This window comes from Lemur catta, chromosome 5 (genome assembly GCF_020740605.2).
Source record: "Lemur catta isolate mLemCat1 chromosome 5, mLemCat1.pri, whole genome shotgun sequence".
NCBI lineage: Eukaryota > Metazoa > Chordata > Mammalia > Primates > Lemuridae > Lemur > Lemur catta.
This window is the reverse complement of record NC_059132.1, coordinates 76276278-76301819: the sequence shown is the minus strand read 5'-3', so window position 1 is coordinate 76301819 and position 25542 is coordinate 76276278. Positions and strand designations below refer to the sequence as shown.

General features: G+C 41.4%; 1 protein-coding gene across 7 annotated transcripts in view; it reads right to left on the bottom strand.

Moving 5' to 3' along the window:
* The window catches only part of TLR2 (toll like receptor 2), a 78842-nt gene that overhangs the window by 50475 nt on the left and 2825 nt on the right, over positions 1 to 25542 (bottom strand). For 2 of the 7 annotated variants that reach the window (XR_006735378.1, XM_045552141.1), the window contains exons 1-3: positions 10224 to 10310; positions 7034 to 7149; positions 222 to 316 (exon numbers count right to left, since the gene is read on the bottom strand). The gene's annotated coding sequence lies outside the window, so the exon portion shown is untranslated. Of the gene's footprint in view, positions 1 to 221; positions 317 to 590; positions 633 to 7033; positions 7165 to 10223; positions 10311 to 25542 lie in introns of those variants that run through there. The other 5 variants (XM_045552143.1, XM_045552142.1, XM_045552144.1 and 2 more) reach the window with 5 other exon arrangements.

Here is a 25542-nt window from a genome sequence, read left to right as displayed (position 1 = left end):
TTAACCGTATAGATTTACAACCACCTTTTTCTGCACTTCAAACCTTCTTATATAAAAGCATGTCTTGTCCCTGTTTTGATGCCCCCTTGACTCATGTAGAGATTTCAAAGAACCAAACCACAGCTGTCATCGAACAAATATTCACTGAATGAAGCTCCAGGAGTAGCCACTTTCAACCCAAAGAATAAGGTTTCATGTGTCTCAAGCCTGCCTGTACTTACCACTAGCACGCAGGAAGGATGTTGGAAACCCCAGGCAGAGCAAGGTGGTTTGCTGGGTTGAGGGACACTCCGACCATCAAAACCTTCTCTTCCTGCTGAGAAATAAATGCAGCCAGTGTTTAAGTCTGGATGGGCTGTTCAGAGGAATGGGAGAAATAAAGCTGTCTGCACCACAACTGCTAGTTTAATTCCAACCGTGAACCCAACAGTTTTCTCTCTGCCCACCTTCTGAGCTCTATATCCTTCTCTGGCTCTATTCAGCTGTCCCATTCCTTGCATCTGTATGCCTTTTCTGTATTTGCTCAGTGTATTAACTCTACAAAAATTTTTAAAAAATATTTATCCCAGGCCAAGTACGGTGGCTCACACCTGTAATCCTAGCACTTCAGGAGGCTGAGGCACAGGATCAAGATCAGCCTGGGCAACATAGCGAGACCCCCGTCTCTACAATAAAACAAAGAAAATTAGTTGGATGTGGTAGTGCACACCTTTAGTCCCAGCTACTTAGCAGGCTGAGGCAGGAGGATCACTTCAGCCTAGGAGTTCGATGCTGCAGTGAGCTACAATGATGCCACTGCACTCTAGCCAGGTGACAGGGCGAGACCTCCCCTCCCCCATATGTATATATGTTTATCCCCAAGAACAAAACTTTTTATAGGTAAAACTAATTCTCCCCATTCACAGAATCTGAGAAATTATAAAGGCCTGTGCTGTATAATTTAAAGTCACAGAGAATTAAAACATAAACATGCTTAATTTGGAAATTTAATTGCTATTGGAGTCAGAATTTTTATGTCCATGCCAATACCACTGCTTTGCATCCCCTCCTCTTTTTTTAGATAAATGGGTCAAACCATGCATATTTATTCTAGATTTTCATTTTTCCCCAGATTTATTAAAGTATAATTGGTATGCCAATTATACAAAAAACTATACATAATTAATGCATACAATTTGGTGAGTTTGGACATATGTATAGACTGATGGTATCATCACTGCAGTCTCGGGAATAAACATATCCATCACCTCCAAAAGCTTCTGCCACTCTACGCTTTGCCTTTACACTTTCTCATGAAATCTTTTTTGTCTTAGCCCAGTAGTGCTGACATAACAAAATACTGGACTTTGGGTAATTTATAAAGAACAGAAATTTATTTCCTATAGTTCTGGAGGCTGAGAAGTCCAAGATCAAGGCACCTGCACTGGTTTCTGGTAAGGGCTACTGTATTATTACACAATTGTGCCTTATTGCTGTGTCTTTACATGGCAAAAGGCAGGAGGGCCAGAGAGTGGTACATTCAATCTCAAACCCTTTCATAAGGGTGCTAATTCCAAGGCAGGGCCCTCGTGACTTAATCACTTCCCAAGGGCCACAACTCTTAATACTGTTGCATTGGGGATTAAGTTTCAGAGTGAATTTTGGAGGGGACATCATCATTCAAACTATAGTACTTTTGATGAACAGATGTTCTTACATTTCATATATTTTTAACAGTGATTTTTGTGGCCTGTTTAATAAATATTCCTACATTATCATGAAGGTGTTCTCCTTACTACTTTCTAATATTTTTATTGCTTTGCTTTTCACTTTTAGGTCTATAATGTACCTGGGATTAATATTTGAGGTAGCAGACAGGACTCATTTTATTCCAATATGGATATTCAATTAACCCAGCACCATTTTTTAAAAGATCATCTTGGGGAAATAATCAACAATATTATCTTTGTCAATAGTCACATATCCATATAGGGCTGGGGCTTGTTTCAGTGCTCTCTATTCTGATCCAATCTCTATTTGTCTATCCCTGTACTAGTAACACACTATATTAAATATATAATATAGTTCAATATCCAGGGGAGCAAGTACTTCCTCCTTGTTATTCTTCAAATGTGTCTTGGTTATTCTTGGCCCTTTGCATATTTTTATAAATGGCAGAATCAGCTTGTCAGTTTCAAAAATAAAACCTGTTGAGATTTTAATTGGCAATGCATTGAATCTGTAGATCAGTTTGGGAATTACTGACATCACTGCAATACTGAATCTACCAATCCAAGAACGTGATATATCTCTCCATTTATTTAGGTCATCTTTAATTTATCACAATAATATTTTATGGTTTTTGCATAAGGTTCTTGGGCATATTTTGTGAGACTTATTCCTCAGTATTTGATACTTTGGAAACACTGAAGATAATATTAAAATATATATTTATATATGGCATATACACATATGTAGAAATTCAATTAAATTTCATACGCTGACCATGCCTCCTAAAGTGTTGGTATTACAAGTGTGATCCCAGCCTGTAATCCCAGCTTGAAAGGACCAGGTAGTCGCTTCTGGAATATCAGTGAAATCTGTCATGGGATGAACTAGAAGATCTTTAAGATTATATAGGGATTTAGGTTTAACATGACATATCAAGCATTTACTTAAGTTTCCTGCAGAAGCTATCAATTGTGAAATCCTAACCATAATGCTATCTTGCTATGCATAAACAGAAAGATGGCACAGAAAAAAAGAGGAAAAGGAACAAAGGTTTCATGATGACAAGGAAGAAAAATCTTGGCTAGGTGAGGTGGCTCATACTTGTAATCCTAGCACTTTGGGAGGCCAAGGCATGAGGATCACTTGAGGCCAGGAGTTCAAGACCAGTCTGGACAATATGGAGAGAGCCTGTCTCTACAAAAAATAAAAAAAAAATAGCCAAGCATGGTGGCGTGTGTGCTTGTAGTCACAGCTACTCCAGGGGCTGAGATAGGAGGATTGCTTGAGCCTAGGAATTTGAGGTTACAGTGAGCTATGATCTGGCCACTACAGTCCAGTCTGGGCAAGATCCTATCTCTAAAAAAAAGAGCCGGGCACAGTGCCTCATGCCTGTAATCCTAGCACTCTGGGAGGCGAAGGCGGGCAGATCGTTTGAGCTCAGGAGTTCGAGACCAGCCTGAGCAAGAGCGAGACCCTGTCTCTACTAAACATAGGAAGAAATTATACGGACAGCTAAAAAAAATATATATATATAGAAAAATTAGCCTGGCGTGGTGGTGCATGCCTGTAGTCCCAGCTACTTGGGAAGCTGAGGCAGTAGGATCGCTTGAGCCCAGGAGTTTGAGGTTGCTGTGAGCTAGGCTGATGCCATGGCACTCTAGCCCAGGCAACAGAGTGAGACTCAAAAAAAAAAAAAAAAGAGAGAGAGAAAGAGAGAAAGAGACAGAGAGAAGAGAAATCTTGATCCGTGTGATCTTGAGAAAGCTATCTACTTCTAGGATGTCATCTGTTTCTGGGAAGAAACCTCTTTGGTCAGTTTAACCTCGAGGTCTCCAACAGGTATACAGTCTCAAGAGTCTTGAGGGGTGCTTTTGAGTTGAGAGGTGTGGACCCAAGACTTGCGGCTCTGAAGTTTTGCTAGTGTGGGTGGTATGGTTCCTTCCCACAGAGTTCAAGGGCAGTCTTTCTCTGCTGTCATTTCCAGAAGACCCAATCCCTAGGTTCTTGATCTTGAAAGGTTTGGCTGTCCTCAGTTGGTAAATTACCTTTTACCTGGTGAAAGTACACTTGGGCATAATGCATCAAAGCCTTGCCATATTTAGTCATGTCAGTGTTTATAAGAGCAGGAGATATATGAGGTTCTATTAGGGGCACAGGTCTTTCAGTGACTATGTCACAAAGGGTTAATTTGTGTTTTCCAGTAGGGGTGGATCTGATGGCTATGAAGGCCAACAGTAATACCTTTGGGCAAAGCAATCAATCGATTCAGTTAACTTTGCCAATTTCACATTTAAATTGCCATTTGTTCTTTCTACCTTCCCAGAAGATTGAGGATCACAGGGACAAAAGTAATGCCATTGTGTTTGTAATACCTTATTTAACTATTTTATAACTTGTCTATCACTGGAGATTTCTCCAAGAATGCCCCATAAAGGAAACACATTTTCTAATGACCTTTAGCTACTGTTACAGCATCAGTCTTCTTGCATGAGAAAGCTTCTATCCAACCACAGAATATACAGATTATTACAAGAACATTTTGATATCCCATTGAGAGTGGCAATTGAATGAAATCCATGTGTAAGTGTTCAAATGGTCCAGCGGATAGTAGAAATATACCATCTCGGGTTTTTATATTATCTTACAAGAATTATGGGTTTAACAAACCAAACATTGATTATAAACCACTTTATCAATTCTAGAACAGTCACCACAGCAATATTTTTTCATAATTTCATTTCATCGACTCCATGATGAGTTACAGAATACAGAGCTTGCAATGATGAAAGCTGTATGGACTCAGCAAGGACCAGATGGCTGTCTGGGTCCACAATGAGTCCATGCTTAACACTGAATTCATATCCTTTTAAAAGTCAGTTTTGTTTCTCCAGCATAACATTGATTATTAAATAGGTTATCATATGTAATTAAACTTGGATCAATCTTCTGGAGTTCCTTCAAACTACATATCTTAACCATTTAAGTACTAGCTGACTTAGCATGAAAATCTGCCAAAGTAGCACTTCCTTGGTATTCAATTCATTCTTATTCTGCTTGATGTTGGGTTAGCAGTTTTAAGAAATAGTTTCTTCATTAGATTCCAGGAAATCCCTACCCAGTCCAATGGTATGATCTTAAAGTTATCAGAAACCTGTACTTGTCAGAGTCCTTTCTATGAATCTTTTCAAAGATGAAACACTGTAGGGTTTTTTGTTTGTTTGTTTGTTTTTAGGTTCCCAAACTTTAAATTTATAATTGGTTTCAACAGCTTTCAGGAAAGTACCAGAGTAAAACAAGTAACTCTTTGTGAATGACAAGGCTTAAAATGGCCTTGCTTAAAGATCTGATGAGAGTTTGCTATAACGCAGCTGACAAGGAAATTTTATTATTTCTGCAACATATAATACTTTAAGATGACTAGAATTATAACCAGGAGTATCAGGTTTCTAGGAACTTCATACGATTTCTAAAGCATGTATCAATAACATTCCCATTTAATATGACTTTAAGATGGTTCAGCATCACTTATTACGTGATAATGCTTCCTGTGCAATTTAATACGTCAAACAAACTTAATTAGTTTAACACCTCTTTTTTATAAAGAGAGAGAAAAAATTTCTTTAATACATTTCAGGAGCCCATCTAGACGCTCCCAAAGTTAGTTCAAGGTCAAAGTTATTAATTTAAAATTTGATTTGCGGAAGTTGTCAAAAATATGAAAAAACTTAAAACACTTGATTACAATAGGATCACAGGTCACTGTGAAATAACATTTATTCCTTTAACTAGAGTAATCATTAAAAGACTTCAAAGACAATACATAAAGCCATGCAGTCGCAGGAAAAATCTTGGCTCTTTTAACAGAGAGCTCAGTTTTCTCAAGCAGGCAAAGACCTAATAAAGACAACATGATTGGTACTAATTGATCAACACTAATGTGCACGTATGGGAAGTAACATTCATAGGGTGTCTAGCAGGTGGGAGGGGGGAGAAGGGGATGGGTCAATCCACACCTAACAGAGGCAGATGCGGTGTGTGCTGTCTGGGGGATGGGCATGCTTGCGGGGCAGTACAAAAGCAATTTATGTAACCAAAGTGTGTGTACCCCTGTAATACTCTGAAATAAATTTTTTTAAAAAAAGACAACATGAAGCACAAGAAATTATCCTGATACAACACAAAATCTTTGTTTCCTAGGCCAATTATCTAGCAGGTAAAGAAAAATCTTTCGCAATTTTTCATTAAGAGCAGACCAATACTCCAAGAAAACCTTGTTGTTTTAACGTAGGAGACCAATTTTTAGTTCTACATCAGTATATTTTTTATATTAATGCTCAATTTTACAAAACCCATAGATAATTACCTTCAAATTTTAGCCAGCTTGATCATACATAGAACTCCCTTCCCAAGATTCTTCTCCCACAAACCTTCTACAACTTTCTTATATCCATTCGGTTTCTGTCCTATTACTCTTCCTCTTTCTTCTTGTGGAACAACCAGTCCTTTTACTTTAAGGCAACTATCACTCTCTCTTTTTCCCTTAACAAAACACACCCTCATACTTTATAGCTTTTCTTACCAAAACACAACTTACTTCTTTGTATACTTGCAGAATTGTTTCCCTTATTATTTCTGATAATTTTAGTTACATATATTAATTGGAATTCTTAATTCTCAGTAACTTTAATTTCCAGTGAAAACTAGTAAGTAAGCAATTGTGAACCATCTGTTACACCAGCATTAGGCAAATTGACAAATCTATGAATCATAATTTCTAGAAGCATGTGCTGTCTCGTAGTACAGTTTTTCAGTATAACACAAAACATGTTTACCAACAGATCCAACTATCTTTAGTCTCTCTGTAATAGGAAACTATAGGAGAGGCAAAATTTTATCTCTGTCCTCTTAGGGGTTTTGGCTAGGCCTGAAAATTAAATTGTTTGTAATGATGAGGTCCCCTTGGTTCCTGTAGCTGTTGTAGCTGTAAAGATATGTGCCTGTTTGCTTTAAGTAAGGAGTTTTACTTCTGTGACCACTGTAATTCTAAGCTATCTTTGGTAACGTTCACTTATTTTTCTAGAAAAGCATGGGTTCTCAGTCCATAGTTCTTATACATAGAATTGGCAAGAGTTACAGATAGAGGAGTTGCAAACTCCCTGTGTTCTAGTAGCCTTACCGGAGGCCTCCTATTGGACCAGTTCAGATTTGGTTTCTTTATTGGATCCAATACATTTCTGGGCCCAGTCCAGTCAAAAAATTGCTCAAATAAAGTCAGAGAACTCAAAATGCAAATTCACAGAGCCAGATCTGAGAGGGAACTCACCCACAACCTCCAGTTGCAGCGAGAAGGCAACAGGCACAGTGGGCCTTCACTTGGTCACTCGGTGCTCCTGTGGGTCACTGAAGGTCTCTTTTGGATCCCAGTTCTGACATCAAAAACTGTTAAAAGAAAAACTTTAGACAACTTTAATTTGACAGAGTTTATCTGAACAAAGAATGATTCATGAATCAAGCAGCACTCAATTAAAAGAGGTTCAGAAAGCTCCACCCAACAGAATGAGCAGCAAGCTTTTACAGGCCAAACATAGAAGCATAGTAATCACGTGATTTGCCACAACTAGGTATCTGCCTTATTTGGGCATGGTGTGATAGGCGTTTGGTTTATTTGGGCATGGTTTGATCAGTTGGATGCCTGTGATTGGCTATGCTTGGCTATTTGTGATTGGCTGAAATCCAACTATTAGTTCCAAAAAAATACTCCTGTTAGGTTTCATTTTTTTTTTTAACATACTATGTTGGGTTGCAAATTATTATGTAAGAACTCAAATTAGGGAGACTGCCTCAGGCTAATGGCTCCTGGTTATTTAACTTAAAAAAGAGAGGTTCTCAATTTTCTTTTTACGTAAGTTATTTGTGCCTGCTTTTTTTCTTATTATCTTGCCAGAGGTTCGTCATTTTTATTAGCATTTTTGAGAAACCCACTTCTAACTTTATAGATGCTCTATTTTCTATTTCATTATTTCTAATTTTACATTACTATTTCTTCCTTCTGCTTTCTCTGGGTTTATTTTAATGCTCCTTTTCTAATTTCTTTAGGTTGTTGCCTGCACATTAATTTTCAGCCATCCTCAATCTCCAATAAATTCATTCAAGATTATCGTTTTTCATCTAAGCACTAGTTTAGCTGCTTCTAACAAGTTTTTATATGTATTTTTTCATAATTAATTTAAAAACATTTTCTAATTTCCATTTTGATTCTTTTTGGACCCATGGATTATTTATTTTATGGGAAATTATTTATTAATTTCCAAATATATGGGAATTTTTGGATTTTTTTTTTGTTTTCTACCTTCATAGCATTATGGTCATAAAACATATTCTGCATAATTTATAATTTATTATTCTCTCCTTTAAAATGTGTTGCAGTTTATTCCATGGCCCAATATACTGTCAGATTTTGAATATGTTCTGTGATTTCAGCAGCTGTTGCAAGCAGTATAGGTCCATTAAGTCAACTATATTAATTGTGTTTTTCACGATTTCCTTATCCTTACTGATCTTTTGTCTGCTCTTACATCAGGTACTAAAAGAGGTATGATAAAACTCCCACTCTGTGGATTTGTCTATGCCTCCTTGTAGTTCCATCATTTTGGCTCTATTTTTTTTTCATTTTCTAATTTTTTTATGTCATGTTATAGGTGCTTATAAATTCAGAATTTTTATCTCTTCTCAGTGAGACTTATACTAGCAAAATGTTTCTCTTTATCTATAGCAATGATTTTTTTTTGCCTTAAAGTTTATTTTGTCTGGTACCAATACAGCTATAAAGCTTTCTTTTGATAAGTGATTGCATCTGTTCACCTTACACCTTTTAGCATCCATAAGAAATGTGTCTCTCGTAAATAGCATACAATTGTTGGGCTGTTTTTAAGTCTGCTCTGATAATATTAATCTGATGGTTATAAAATTTACTCCTCATTTAATATAATTACTTGCATGTTGCATTTTAAAGTCATTGTATTGTTGCTATGGTTTGAATGTTTGACCCAAAGTTTATGCGTTGGAAACTTAATCTCCAATGTAACAGTGTTGAGAGGTGGGAACTTGAAGAGGTGATTAGGTCATGAGGGCTCTGCCCGCATGAATGAATTAATGTTGTTATCATGAGAGGAGGTTCATTATTGTGAGAGTGGGTTTGTTATAAAAGTAAGTTCTGCCCTCTCTTACTCTCTCTTGCCATGTGATGCCTTCCACCATGTTAATCAGACAGCAAGAATGCCCTGGCCAGCCCCTCCAGCTTGCACTTCCCAGCTCCAGATCCACAAGCCAATAAATTTGTTATTTTAAATTACCCAGTCTCAGGTATTTTGTTATACAGCACAAAATGGACTAAGTATTTTCTTCTTGTCTCGCCTATTTTATGTTCCATTGCTTCTCTTTTCTTGCCTTCTTTTAAATGTGGGGGTATTCTTTACCATTATATTTTTTTCTCTGTTAGTTTATTTATAAATAAAATAGTACGAGTAATTAATTGATAGCTTAAAAACTTCCAAAACACGCTGTCAACTTCTGGCAATTTTTGTAAAATGAGTACGTTATAAAAAGCTTAAAGATGCAATTGTTCTTTGCAGGAAGAAACTTTAAATTTTGGTGAATAAGTCATTTTCCTGGTAAAAATCTCAGTAACAGAGTCAAGACCTTTTGCAAAATTAAAAATCATCTCAACAATCTCTCTCAAAAAAAAAAATTGCTGGCTTGGCTTGCACCTAAGTTCCAAACACAAGTTCTCATTCATAGAAGTTGAAGGAGTTATAAAGGGGACTTCAGAGCATTAAGAACTGGACTCTGCTTAAATGCTCGAAGTTGTTTTCGAATCAGAGACCTAACGCACACATTCTAAGAATGAAGGGAAACCCGCCCGGGTGCGGAGGGCAGATTCCGGGTTAGAAGCGAGGGTCCCGGACAGACCCAGAGTATGGACCTTTCCTACGGCTGAGCCACGGTGACCGAAATCCGGTCCTCATAAGCTCGGTCCTAGCAGTCACCAGCGAGCGCGGACACACCCCTTGCAAGACGCTAGAGTTCAACTTCACCAAGAGTGGAAAGTGACGCAGGGGGGAGTCAAAAGGGGGCCCGCCCACCTCGGCCTGCAGGGGGACACAGCAGCCCCAGCGGGAGCCCAGTGCACGGTCCCCGCGGCCACCCCGGCGGCCAGCAGGCTGGAGGGGCGCTCGGCTCAGCCAAGGCTCATTGCACTCCGACGCGCAAGGTCCCGCCCTCGGGCTCCGCAGGGACTGGGATGCCCCTTCCCTTTCTGGGGGCTCCTGCCGCTCCCGAGGGCCTACCCCAGCCGGGCTTTCTCTGGTGCCCGCATTCCTGCGCAGGGAAGCACTGGCGTCCCCCACCCGTGGCTCTCTCCGCCGCCCCGCCCGGACGGAGCCACCGGGCGCCGCCGGCTGGGAGCCCGAGACGGCGCGGGGCGACGCGGCGCGGGCGGGGAGGGCCCGACGTACCTGGGAAACCGCGAGCCCCCGCCTCGCCGCGGCTTCTCGCTGCCTCCGAGCCGCGCACAGGGGAACGGGAAGTGCGAGTGACGGGGACGTCCGCGCGGCGGGGTGGAAACCGTCCCTGCCCCGGGGCACGCGCTGCCGCCCAAGGGGAGGTCCCGCGGCGCCTGCGTCTGGGCCCCGCGGCCGGGCCCTCTGCCCGCTGCGGCCACCCCGCCTCGGGCTCCGCCAGGTGAGCGCGACCCAGGCTGCGGCCCCTGAGGGCGGGTCGTGCCCGCAGGGCCAGTTCAGAGGCGGGGGTTGGGGGCTTGATGGAGGCTGCAGGGCGGAGGAAAGAGAGCTGAGACCCCACAGGGGCCTCACTCCGCCCCCAGCGCCCCTCTGGGATTTTCCAAAGCAGGCAGGTAGATTTGGCAACCGAAGGTAAGGCTAAGTGCCCAACTAGTGAGATACCATCTCACCCCAATTAGAATGGCTTTTATCAAAAAGGGATGACAGATGCTAGCGAGGATGTAGAGAAAGGGGAACCCCCAGACACTGGTGGGACTAGAAATTAGTACAGCCACTATGGAAAACAATATGGAGTTTCCTTAAACTAAAAGTAGGCTCACAGTGGCTCATGCCTGTAATCCCAGCACTTTGGGAGACCAAGGCAGGAGAATCACTTGAGGCCAGAGTTCAAGACCAGCGTGGGCAACATAACAATATAACGAGACCCCATCTCTATAAAAAATAGAAAAATTAGCCAGGTGTGGTGGTACTTGAGCCTGAGAGTTTAAGGCTGCAGTGAGCTATGATCAGGCCACTGCACTCCAGCAAGGGCAACAGAGAGAGACCCTGTCTCATAAAAAACAAAGCAAACAAAAAAAAAATGAAAAAATAGAACTACCATGTGATCTAGCGATTTCACTAAGTATATAGCCAAAAGGGAGGGAATCAGCATATCAGTATACTGAAGAGATATCTGCACTCCTTTGTTTATTGCAGCATTATTTGCAATAGCCAAAATATGAAATCAATCTTACTGTCCCTCAACAAATGAGTGGATAAAGAAAATGTGATATATATACACAATGGAATAATATTCAGCCATAAAAAAGAATGAAATCCTGTCACTTGCAGCAACATGGATGGAAGCGGAAGTCATTACACTAAGTGAAATAAGCCAAGCACAGATAGACAAATATCACATGTTCTCACTCACATGTGGGAGCTAAAAAAGTGGATCTTGTGGAGGCAGAGAGTAGAATGATGGTTCCCAGAGGCCAGGAAGGAGAGGGGTGAGGTGGGGACGAAGAGAGGTTGATAAATGGGTATAAATACACAGTTAGATAGAATATGACATGGTGCTCAATAGATCCGCAGGGAGATTATAGTTAACATGAATCTATTGCACATTTCAAAATACCTACAAGAGAACAATTCAAATGTTCCTAGCATAAATAAAAAACAAATATTTAAGATGATAGATATCCCAATTACCCTGATTTGATTACATGAATGTGTCAATTCATGTAGAATATATGAAATAGAAAATATGTATATCTATTACATATCAATAAAAAATTTTAAATCTTAAAAAACTATACTTTGTTTATACTTGTGGTTTTAATCTGAAAATTTTGTTTGTAGAAACATGTACTGAAACATTTATGTAATATATTGAAACATTTAAGAGAGCTTAAAGTTACCATACTTAAAAGTTTATTAGTTATATAGGAATTATTTAAGAACCCAGGAAAATTTTAAGTTAGACAACTGAGATACTTAAGGAGGATATCAAATATATTACATTTATAAATGCAGTTAAAAATATTTCAAAGTTTAATTAGCTAAATTTGTAAATAGGACCAAATGTAAGTAAGCCACAGTCCCTTTTAAAGTGATTTTTAAATTGTGGTAGATTTATGAATAGCAAGTCGAACCTAAAAGCTTAAGGAAGGACACAATACTAAATGTGTCAATTTAGTAATTCAGATACAGAATCATAAAGGCAAAGCAAACTTCTGAATTAGCTCTGCTGCAGACAAAAATTTTCAAGGATATTTTAAAAACTGCCAACATTGACAAGATTAAATGTGAGTTCCTAAAGAAAAATCTACCAAGTCCTTCCTTCCTCCCCTGTTAACTGCTGCTCTTCCTCTTCTTCCCGTCCCCACCCCTTCCTCTGACCTCAGTGAGGGCCACGTCTGCCAGTCTGTTCCTGTGTGTCCCGCCACCGTCCTCTGCTCTTCCTTAAACTGTGGTCTCTGTGAGCTTTCAGCCACTGACACAGATATGACTGTGTGTACATTATTTGCCATTTAACAGGTGTAGCCCACTTGGACTACTAAGAGACGATCTGTGCTAAATCATAGTTTGTGTCATGAGATTAAATCTACTTTTTCATGGTGTTTCATGGTGCTCCACAAGAGCATCATCAGATCCAGGAACCCCCCCTCTCTGATCAAGTGTGAAAATCACTGACTATTATTTCCCAATATTTTGTAAGAAAAGCACTTCCTCCAAGGCTCTGGGCTCTTGCCTTTGGACCACACCATCCTCATGTCCTCCTTACCTCTGTCACCACCTGCTCACCTCCTGGTTACTTCCTCTCACTTTTTGAAGACCCTGGCACCTGCTCATAGTCTTCTTCTTCCCAAGATCTTCCAGGAGCCCCGGTGGCTTCACTGTTCCCAAACATGACCCACCTGACACCCTGGCCTCTCGGTTCCTTTACCTCCTTCTCTGCAGGGATCTTCTCCTCTATGCCACTTTATTACTCACAGTTGTCCAACCTTCAAAACCTCCTGCATCTTGATCAGAGTCCACTGACCCCTCCTCTTTTCCCAATCCATTTGTCCTCTCATTTCTTCCCAGGAAAACACTTGGTACAAGCTGGAGCTCACAGCACAAGGGCCAGCAGATCTCTGGGTTTCCCGTTCTCTTGGCATTGCATGGAGACTCATACCTGGCTCCCAAATTTCTAGCTGCACCAGCAGATGGATCCTGCCCATTTTTATAGGGGAGGAGGCGCAGAAAACAGCCTGGGTGAGGCTACCAGATAGTCTGCACATGAATGCCAGCCCCTCAGGGGTGCTGGGGGTGAACCTCTCCAGGGAAGTTCAGATGGTGCACATCCTTTCTTACTGGCTTTTGGAAGAGCTCCCAGACTTAAGAATCTTTCTAACACCCTTGCCAAAACCAGGGACTCTCTTTCCAGTGGTGCTGCCAAACACGAGGTTGAAGGAGAGGGTTTTACCTCACCCCAGTCTCCATTGGTCTTCCCTGTTCTTCAATATGAACAACTGGTGTTTTCTTAATATAATTAATGTGAAATACCATATAAAATGTTTCAAGCCCTCCTGTCCCCAAATCAAATTGCCACTTCTAAAGACCAACCAAATAAAAATTTAGAGACACCACTGTCCCTTTTCGTTATGTCTGTTTCTCCTGTGTAACAAAACCTCAACCCTGAAAGAACCCTACAGCCTCTTTCTTAGAGACCAAGCACTCTATTACAATTCTCTCTGCAGTGCTAGCTCAGCTTGCTCCAGCCTCCTCCAGCCACTGGCAGCCTCTGCCTCCTCATGCCCTCATATTTCACAGAGAAAATTGGAGCCATCCACAGAAATCCCCTCAACTTCCCACTCGTGAACTTCTACCCACACCCATCCTCTATCCTCCTGCTACAGTAGCAGAGGAGACCTCCAAGTGGGGTCAGTCCCCTTGTCCAATGTGGATGTTACCTAGACGCACTGCTTACCATCCCATCTCTCTTCTGGGTTCTACCGCTCCGTCTCAACCAGATCATTCCTACCAGCATTTACACATGCTCAAGTCTCATCCAGATTTATTTTTAAAAATGAGCAATAACAACAACAAAAACCTTGCATCTCCTTCAAGCTTCTCTCTTTCTCTCTCCCCTTCGTAGCCCAACTCCTCTAAAGAGTTCTCTATATTTACTGTCTCTGTCTCCGCTCCTCCTGCCCAGTGTCCACGCCATTCCGGTCTGGCTTCCACCTCATCAGTGCACCCAAACAACACTTGCAAAGGTCCCCCAGGACCACTGTGCTGCTGACTCTCCCACACATTGTTTAGTCCTCATGTTGCTTCAGCTCTCAGAGCAGGTATCACTGCTGGCCGCGCCTTCCTTCTTAGTCACTGGCTTCCTTTGCTTGTATGACCACACATACTTAGTTTTCCTTTTCAACTCTCCTTTTCAAGCTTAACCTTCCCTACCTCATTTCCCAAGTCTAGGTCCGAGGCCACTTCTCACTGGTTGCTTTCTTCTTAAAGAATCTCATCTATGCCCATCTATAAGCCAATAACTTTCCAATTTAAGTCTCTTGCCCAGACATCTCATCTGAACTCCAGACATAAATAGGCAACTGCCTACTTGAGATACTTGTCCACTTGGCTGTCTCAGAACATGTCCCCTCAACATGTCCCGATCTGAGCTCATGATATTTCTTGCCAAGGCTGGTCCTCTTCTGGTGTTCTTTACTTTAACTTGCGGTACCATTATCCATCCAGGTGTATCTGCTGCAGCACTTAGTCCTGCTGATTTACCTTGAATCTATCCAATTCTTTTTATTCCCACTACCATCATCCCAGTTCAAGCTTCACCTCTTGCCTGGAGCACAAAAACCACCTTCTCACTGGGCTCATCTACTGAGTCTTCTCTGTAGCCTCTTCTCCACACCGCATCTAGAGCAGCCCCAGCTAATTAAAATATAATGGGAGCCACAAACGCAAGCCACATATGTCATTTTAAATTTTTTGATAGCTTCATTTAACAACAAACAGGTAAAATTGATATTATACCCAAAATATTATCACTTCAAGATATAATCAGTATTTTTAAATTGATTGAATATTTTATTCTTTTTTTCGTACTATCTGTGAAATCCAGTATATATTTTACATTTGCAGCACATCTCTAGTAAGACTGGCAATATTTCAAGTGTTCAGCAGCCACATGTAGCTAGTAGCTACCATATTGGACCGTAGAAATCTTCAGTGATCTTCTCACAATGAATTGTGAATGTTTCACCCCACCCTATGTTTAAGCTTTTCTGTGGCATCCAGTTGTTCTTAGGATTAGGATCCAAATATTTAACACAGCCTACAAGGTGCTGCAAGGTCTGAGGTGTGGCTTTTGCTTACGTTTTGGTCCCTGCCCCTTCTCCCCCTCACCATCCTGTGCCAGCCACACCAGTCTGTCGGCATGTCAGACACACAGAGTTTCCACCCACCACAGACCCTTTGCATATGCTGTTCCCTCTGTGGTGAATGCTCCCCTCTACCACTACCCCTTCCACTACCATCACCACCATCAATTATCACCTCCACCACCACCATCACCACCACCACCTGTCGTAGACAACACTCATTCTCTTCAGGTCTCCACTCAGCTTCACTTCCCTGACTCTTCAGTCTAGATACGTGTTTCCTTCCCTTCCCAGCGTCTGGCTCAGTTTGTAACTACCTTCCTGTTTGTGCGATTGACGCCTGTCTCTCTCACTAGGCCATGACCAGGACTGCTGTTTGGTTCAGCTCACCATTGCCTCCTCAGTGCTTGCCCTAGTGCCTCGTACAAAGCAGTTGTTCAATAAAATGCCTTTGAATCAGTAACTGAATAAACAAAAGTAATTAGGAGGCTGGGCACAGTGGCTCATGCCTGTAATCCTAGCACTCTGGGAGGCCAAGGCGGGACGATCGCTTGAGGTCAGGAGTTCAAGACCAGCCTGAGCAGAAGTGAGACCCCGTTTCTATGAAAAATTAGCCAGGCATGGTTACGCATGCCTGTAGTCCCAGCTACTTGGGAGGCTGAGGCAGGAGGATCACTTGAGCCCAGGAGATTGAGGCTGTAGTAAGCTACAACGACACCACTGCATTCTAGCTGGGGCAAAGTGCCAGACTCTGTCTCAAAAAAAAAAAAAAGTAATTGGGAAATAAAGAACTATAAAAACAGGGCACAGAATAGAGTGTGAAGGGAGGAGGAGAAGTCAGTAAACACTGTGAAGTTTCACAGGCAGATCCAAAGTGGGGTTGGGGAGTGGGAGGTAATTACCTCTGTTGAACCCTGTCTTGAGCTAAGACCCCTGCTAGTTGTTTTAGGTGTGTTTGTTTAATCCTATAAGAAGTCTATGAGACAAGTATTATCTGCATTTTAGTCAAGGGGTCTCAGAAGAGTTCAGAAACTTGTCAAGTAACTTAGGACGGGAACCTCCCTCTGTCTGATTTCAAAGCCCACATGCCATATATTTCACTAGATCTCCATAGACCAACTTTTCCTGCTTCATTATCTTGTTATTCAAAGAGAACATAACCCAACACTCAAATAATACAAAAGGCTGGTGTTTTTATAGTATGTTTTCATGTCTTTGTTCCTACTTTGTTACACTTTTTTTTAATACAAATGTCGCCCAAATGGATGGTGCAATTCAGGTATGATTGCCTCATATGAGAAATTTAAGCAAAAACAAACCTTCCCTGAAGCAATGTCATTTACTATTTTTACTCCAAGAAGGAAGTTAAATGATGATTGAATAATGGCTCAGGTATGAGAAACCACTCAAATGCCAGTTGATTTTCCCTCCTATTGGAGTGAGGTTAGGCATATAATATGCTTAACAGAATGTTTGGCACAGAGAAGGAACTCAATAATTGTTAGCTTTTATCATCATCATCATCATCATCATCATCATCATTCCTGGCCTGCAACATAGTGAGAAATCTTCATTGCAGCTTTTCACTTACTTCTTGCTCATATACTAAAATACAGGATCTTTAAAATATGCTATACTGGCTCTAACAGACTCATTCCGAATCACTGACCCAAATCAGCTTCTGAGTTGATTCAAGGCAGCCATCAACTGTGGCCCACATGCCACAGATCCAAAGCTGTGACCACTGGCTCCCGGGACCCAGCACAATCCAATCAAGTCCATCCTCCACAGCACCCTGGGAGCAACGCAGCATAACTCGTCAGGGCAAGTGGTTTGCAATCAGACAGACTTGGGTTCAAATCTCGACTCTCCAACATGTTAGCTTTATAACTGAGCAGATCACAAGACTCAGTATTCACATCTGTTAAATGGGCATGATAATTCTTATCCAGAATACAGTGCCCAGGATCTGGTAAATGGCTAGTGTTAGCTATTATTTTCAAGAAAGGCCTCAGGAATTAAACTATGGGAACTTAGTTCCATCTCTAGTTCACAGTAGGACCAGCCAGTCTAATCAAATTCTTGATGGATCAGGATGAAAAATTTATCCTCGGGGACAAATCATACAATCACTTACTTTGCTCACAGTCAACTTTCTATTTCTTGATTCAAGTAGCCAATACCCTCAAGCCCCCCGAATCTATTGAGATTAGTGATGGCATCGCCAAGTAACTAGGGAACAGCAGGAATATTGCCTTGCCAACCTTGTGCATGCTATGAGTACAGTGGGGTCTTAGTCCTACCTTAAGTTTTCATTTGGTCAAACTGTTCAGATTGGCTTTTAAAAGCATAGGATGCCATAACTCTTGTTTGTTGTGAGAAATACTCTTCCAACACGACATTGGAACATTTCTGGTAATATGGAGGTAAAACAGAGGCAGTGTGCATAGTGGTTGGGAACAGAGACCCTGGGCCATCGTGCTAACTGTACGATCCTAACCAAGTCGTCATCTCAGTAAAATCAACTTTATAGGGTTTTTATGAAAATTAGGTGAGGTGGCACATGTAAAGCACAAACAGTGCCTGACATTTGGAAGTGCTAGATATGAGCTGGTTTGTAAGTAGAGCCATATGCACACATGTATTTGTTTTATTAAAAAAATCAAGTGCAGAAACAAAGTTGCCTATCAATAGATGAGGTCTGTCCAGAAAGCATCCAGCCATGTGATATGAAAAATAGAGACATTTATTGAAGAAGATACAAGAAATATTGTACACAGGACAATGATGCCTCAGTCCTTTTCAAAGTAGGCATCTTGGGACCTCACACAGTTTTCCCAGGGTCTCTTAACCTAACTAACCCGCACACATTCAGCATTCTCAGGTGTTCTGCTTGTTGCAGGCCTTCCAGAACGTGGATAACTTTCAACCAATTTTCGACCATCTTTGAAGTGTTTGTGTGACACTTTTATCTGCGCTGCACTCATTGCATCGTCCCCGAAAGCTTTCTGAATCATCCGAATAGTTTCCACGGAGGAATGTTCAAGCATAATGCAAAATTTGATGCAGATTCGTTGCTCTACTCGCTCAGCCATTTAGAATGTGACGGCCACATAGTACACACGCTCACTCAACGGTGTCTATCGCCCCACTACCTAGTACAGTGAGGTTGTCACTGTTGACGCATGCGCATCCCAGTCCACTCTCCAGTCCCCGCTGCCAGGTTACAATGATGTGGTGCAAACCATTCTTATTATATTAACAATGGCTGGATACTTTGTAGACAGACCTCGTATAAGCAAAAACGTTAGAGATATGAATAATGATAATAACAGGTTAGCAAAAGTACACCATTATGGGGGTGAATGAGACGAGAAAAGAAAATTGTAGGTCAGTTAACAGAGGAACTTTAGACTCAGGAAACTGCAGTTTCAAAGCTGTGAAGACAAAGAATAAAGATTATGAGAGAAAATTAAACAATGTGAATGGGAGCAGATATCTGGGTAGATTTTCCCACCTTGTCCTAAAAAGCGATTTGTTTCTAAGACCATAAGCCAGTTACCAGGAAAATGACCATGTAATGATTGCCTCTCTGAAAATTAGTTCCCAAGCCTGTCCTGTTTCTAGCCTGCTGAAGGTATAATCCCCAACGTGGACCAAATATAAGATCACTGACCCTCCCCATCATTTTACTCTTGAAGAGACAGACTAGTTTTTTCCTTGAGGGACCTGGAAAGGACCAACTGGATAAAAATTCTTTCTAGAAATTGTACCATAGAAAGGGTTTGCTTGGATTAATAAGCCCCTTTGGTAAAAAGGCAATTATATTAAGGAATGTAAATATTATTGGGCTTTCAGTCATTCACATTTTAGTATGAATTAGTCCAATCACACTGTTTTCTTCTTGCCAACTAGAAGAGCTCAGTTTCTTTCAGGAAGTGAGAACACTGATGGCCTGAGGAGATTAGAAGGTAGTGCCTCGCAGAGATTCAGGTGGGACAGTACAGGGGAAAGTATTTGGGAGGAAGGAGGGCCCCTCAGAAGTAGAGAAACAGGGTTCAAGAAAGTGGAAGGGACAGAGAAAGGGGCTGGGGAGGAACCCATTAATGAGTTCCATTTATTTGTAGAAGTGTTTTGCCTCTTCATCAAGTGAGGCCTCCAAGGCCCAATCTGCAGCCCAACAATAAATTATCGCTTCTCTCTCAGAGAAGAGGAGACATGGCACTTGGCTTGGAAAAGAAAGGGACATTCCTTTCTTCTCCAAGAATGAGGGATGACTCTGCTGAGAAAGTTTTCTCTGGCACTCAAAGCAGCAATGGAAGATTTTTGTTCCGTTTTAAGCCTCAGAAAGTTGCATAACTGGGCCAACAACAGCTGTGCCAGGAACTGGTACAGGGTGACTCTGTCTTGCCCAGACTGTCTAGGGAGTGACTACATTAAAACTCAGCTCTTGCATAATATGCTTCATAGAAATGCCAATTCTAGGAAATGAAAGTGACTGCTGCAGAGAACCTGAACTTCCTACACTGTGGAAACTGCCCCGTGCCAGGGCAATCCCCCGCAGCAAGCCAGTTCAGAAAGAAGGGTAGCAGAGGGAAGATGGGAAGAGAGCAGTAAACAGCAAGCGCCTACTGGGTGCCAGACACATGTTTTCAATTAACAAATGTTTATTCCACATGCTCTTTTTTCAGGCATGGTGCTAGCTGCTGGGGTTAATAGCAAGAAAGTCCCGGTCTCTGCCCCCAAGAAGCTCACAATCTAGAACAAGTCATTCCAGGGCACAACATGAGCAGTGTTACACACGAGGCTGAAGTCTCTTGGCATCCCTATGAAAGAACTGTTATCCCCATCGAGCAGATGAGTCACCCAAGGCTGAGAGAGATTAGAGATGCTAGTCAGAGTGTAGTCAGGATTTGACCATCAGACATCTCACTCATTCCAAAACCCATGTTCTTTCCATCAACTAAGTTAAGTGTCTGCTATGTGCATGTTGCCAGGGTGAGGCCTCGAATAACAATTTACTCTTTGCACAGAGTTCTGAAACCCAGGGGTTAACTTGATCAGGTCCGCCTGGCCTGCTTGTTCTTGCTCACTAGCTTTTATTTTTTTTTTTTCCTTTTTTCATAAAACTGAAGGCCACAGTAGCCGAAGGCTGCACTCCTAAACACTAAAACCTAACTCTCACTGGCTACTTTATAGATAATATTCATAAGTCACCATGGTAATTAATGGTCCTTTCAGTTGTTTTTCAGGAACTTGGGCCAGCTTCTGTCCAGTTCAAACCAGTTGAGACCATGAATCCTCCAACTGGGCCTGCACAGCTGCCAAGAGATGGCCTTTGGAAGTTGGAAAGTCAAAACTCCACCCTCAGATCATGCTAATGCCGCCATTTCTGTATATATGTCCTATGAAAGGCCATGAACCCCAACTACATTTGTGCAGAACAAACCTGTGACTTCATTTTACCCTGCTGTCAATCATCTTTCCCTATACCTTAGACCACCCCATGTCCCTAACCCATAAATAGTATAGTGTCTAGAGTCTGACGTATAGAGTCTGGAGTCTGTTGTCTGTTTTCTGGAATCTAAAGTCTGGAGTCTGCTGTCTGTTGTCTGCTTCTGTTTTAGGCAACCTCAAACTCCTCAGCTCAATCGATCCTCCTGCCTCAGCCTCCTCAGGAGCTGGGACTACAGGTGTATGCCACCACACTCAGCTGTATTTTTAGGCAAGACAGGAATCTAAAAAGTTTAATCTGCATTCTTTCTGCTTCCCCATTTCTACCAACACTTTGTGAACTGTGTTCAGTTGCATAACAATAGTACCAATAAGGGTGTGAATAATGGTTTTTAATTTAAAAACCATTTTAGTTTCAGTCAGACTATTTCAGAATTCAGACTGCAGACTACAAACTTTAGACTCCAGACTCCAGACTTTAGACAACAGATCCCAGACAACAGACTCTAGACAACAGAACCAGACAACACACAACAGACAGACTGGGTGCGGTGGCTCACACCTGTAATCCTAGCACTCTGCGAAGCCGAGGTGGGAGGATTGCCTGAACTCCGGAGTTTGAGACCAGCCTGAGCAAGAGCAAGACCCCATCTCTACCAAAAATAGAACAATTAGCCAGGAGCAGTGGTGTACGCCTGTAGCCCCAGCTACTTGGGCAGGAGGATTGCTTGAACCCAGGAGTTTGAGGTTGCAATGAGCTACAATGACGCCATTGCACTCTAGCTGGGGTGAAGAACAAGACTCTGTCTCAAAAAAAAAAAGAGAGAGAGAGAAAGAAAGACAAGAAGGATGGATGGAAGGAAGAAAGGAAGGAGGAGAAGGGAAGGGAGGAGGAAGAGGAGGAAATCTGGCCATTTGCAACAACATGGATGAATCTAAGGGACATTATTAGGTGAAGTAAGCCAGGCACAAAAAGACAAATACTGTGTGATCTCTCTTATATGTGGAATCTAAAAAAGTTGGACTCATAGAAACAGAGTAGAACAGTGGTCACCAGGGGCTAAGGGCTGGAGGAATTGGGGGGATGTTGGTCAAAGGGCACATACTTTCAGTTAGAAGGTGAATAAGTTCTGGAGACCTAGCGTACAGCATGGTCAGTATAGCTACTAATAATATATTATATACTTGACATTTGCTAAAAGGGTAGATCTTAAGTGTTCTCAACACACACACACAAGAACTATGTGAAATGATGGATATATTTATTAGCTTGATTGTGGTGATCATTTCACAATGTATACAAATATCAAAACATCTCATTGTATACCTTAAATATATACAATATTATTTGTCAATCATATCTCAATAAAGCTAAAAAAACAAAAAAAGGCATTTTAGAAAATGATTGAAGAGGCAACTTGCAAATAAGAGTGGTTACAATGCTGAATGCTTGTCTGCCTCAGAAGCTTTAGAGAAAACCAGATTATGTTACATTGTGCCTTTCTTTATGTTCTCCTTGGATTCAAGTCAAAGTATATGTACATATTTTATATAACTAAGTCTGTTTTATATCTAAACATTATTCCACCTAGTACTTTTTGTGTGTACAATGTCATCCTGTTCTTACTCAGTTTTGGATTTTTCCCAGTTTTCCAGACTTTTCTGGGCTGTGAAAGTAGAAACTACGTACAAATGTGAACCTACAACTGTGTGCATAGTTGTAGCTATATTTAACTGCCTTATTATTCTTTGGAGATACAGTCTAAATATTTAATAAGACACTATATCCTGAAAGTATGGTAAACATACTCTTTCTGGTTATACTAGAAACTATTGGTTGGTTTCTTCCGAATATTCATTCTGCCCAGAAACAAAAGCTTAGGCAATGAATCCAACTACAAATGAGAAATACTTTTCCCTGCTTTCTTTAAAATGAGGTATTGCCATATGACTAGACAATCTCCATTCATCCAACCTAATGGATTTGATTTGAGATGGAGGCATTGGGGCATTTTCTTATGGACTATCTGTTCAATAATCTTCATATCAGCCTTGGAAGATAGGGAGAGAGTGTGTCTCTCTAGGGCAGGGGACAGGTTTCCCTTCTAGCTTTATAAGATACAGTACCTCCAACGGAGCAAAGGGCAGTCATGCTTACTGCCCAATTTGAAAGATTTTGGGGTCCCTAATCTCAGGATTATTCTCTTGTAACACAACCCACTGTGTGTGCATTGCAGGTACCACCTGGCCCATTCTGCATCATCCCAGGAATCTGGGGTCAATGAGCCAGTACAAAATACTGCCACTGTAGCTGCTGCCATTGTTGTGAGTGATATAAATAGCCCTTATCTCTAACCCAGAAGTCCAGTGTTTTCTGTCAGCATCCATGAAGCTGTGCCAGGCTAACTGGGTAGCTTGAAAGTGGGGAAAATCTCAGACACTTCACTGTTCTTCACAGCAGTGTATGAGTTTCCCGTGGCTGCTGTAACAAATGTCCACAGATTTAGTGCTTAAAACAACACAAATTTATTGCCTTATAATTCTAGGGGTCAAACATCCAAAATGAGTCTTACTAGACTAAAACTAAGATGAAGCTGGCAGGGCTGCATTCCTTTCTATTAATAAAGACTCCAAGGACAAGTCTCTTTCCTTGCCTTTAGCACTTCTAGATGCTGCCTGCATTCCTTGGCTTGTGTCTCCTTCCTCATTTCTCAAATCTAGCAGCATGATAGCTCCAAAACTCTCTCTGACTCTGACTCTCTGGCCTCCCTCTTTCACTTATAAGGACACTAATGATTACATTGGGCTTATGCAGATAATCCAGAATAGTCTCCTCATCCCCAAATCAACTGACTACCATCATTAATTCCATCTGCAACCTTAATTCCTCTTTACCATGTGCTATGGTCTGAGTGTGTCTCCAAAATTCATATGTTGAAATGTGATCGTATTCAGAGGTGGGGTCTTTAGGAGGTATTTTTAGATATTTTAGGTATTTTAGGAGGGTAGAGTCCTCATGGATGGGATTAGGCCCCTGATAAAAGGGTTTGAGACAGTGGGTTCATGCTCACCAGCTCTTCTGCCATGTGAGGACACAGCCTTTGTCCCCTCTGGAGGATTTGGCAACAAGGCACCATCTTGAAAGTGTTATCTCCAAAACAGATGGGTTTGTTTACTGGGCAGGTATCAGGCCAATAGACACAGCCAAATTGGTTCTAGCAAGGGGATTTTATTACTTGACACAAGTAAGGAGCACACTGGGAATAGTTCCCAAAGCAGTGTAAAAGGTTGGTTTTATAGTCAGAGGGTAATGAGGTATAACCTGACAGGATCTTGCGATGGCAAGAGTGCTCTGACTGGATCCTGCCATGGGTTGACATCAGAGCTTGACCTGATTGGATCCTAGATCCCACCATGCAGTGTGTTAATTCAGTCCCTGCTCCTGAGTCTGAGAACTTAGGTTCCCCCTGTGGGTGCATGCTTGGTTTATCTGGGCATGCTCCAGTTATGTGACCTTCAACCTGGGAGTCCATGGCAACTGAAAAATAACTCACAACTTTGTTACATAAAAGTTGAACCAGACTGGTCTGGTGTGGTTACAGAAGCAGAGAGCAGCCCTTACCAGACACCAAACCAGCTGACACCTTGATCTTGAACTTCCCAGTCTCCAGAACTATAAATAAATTTCAATTGTTTGTATGTCACCCAGTCTGTGGCATTTTGTTACAGCAGCAAAAATGGACTAAGACATTACATAACATAATATGTTTACAGGTTTCAGGGATTAGGATGTAGACATCTTTGGGAGACCATAATTCTGCCTACCACAAAAATGGTATGGAAGGAACCCAGAAGGATGATAGTTGACAGAGGGATACTCTGCAAGAAAACATTTGCCACAAAACATCCACATACTTCAATCAAGCAATCTCTAAATCTCTTCTATTGCTCAGGAGAATCCTAACGATCATTATGTAATAAATCTTTATAGCATGTTTATGAAGTCACATATGTGGGAAATGGCTCTACTGCAAATCAGGGCCTTTCCTTGTGACTTTCATTTTGAGGCTCATATTTGAAACTCTCAGATTCCACTAACTGACTCTGTACACATTCTGTGGCCCAGGGGTGGGAAACCAGTGGCCTTAAGACCACCTGTGGCCTTCTAGGTCCTTAAGTGTGGCCTTTTGACTGAATACAAATTTTACAGAACAAATCCTCTTATTTTTATTAATACATTTTTGTTCATCTTTTATATTTTTATTTTATTTTTTAAATAAACATTTAAAATACCAAAGAATAAAATAAGTTTCAACGAAATAATCCTCCCAGCACCAGCACAATTAGAACATTAGTAAGCCATAAGGGCTAAATTGGCGGCTGCTGTGCTCATGACTTAGTTCTAACTTCCCCCACCTGACTGGCACCACTGCCACACGAGGCTGGCTGGCAAGAGTTTATGGGGGTCAAGTACACCAGTCTGCTATCAGCTTCTGACAAAGGTGCACTGTGTTTCTGTTTGAAGTAGAATTTGTGAATAATTGCACAGCTCAATGGTATTTTTTAATTCTGTCTGCTTAACAGTCCATCATGTCAAAGAAGATAAAGAGAACACTGAAGGAAGAAAACAGATTTTTTAATGAGGATTGAGAATTGCAATATTATCGTTTCTGCTAACGATAAGATTTTTTGCTTGCTTTATGATACCACAATATCAA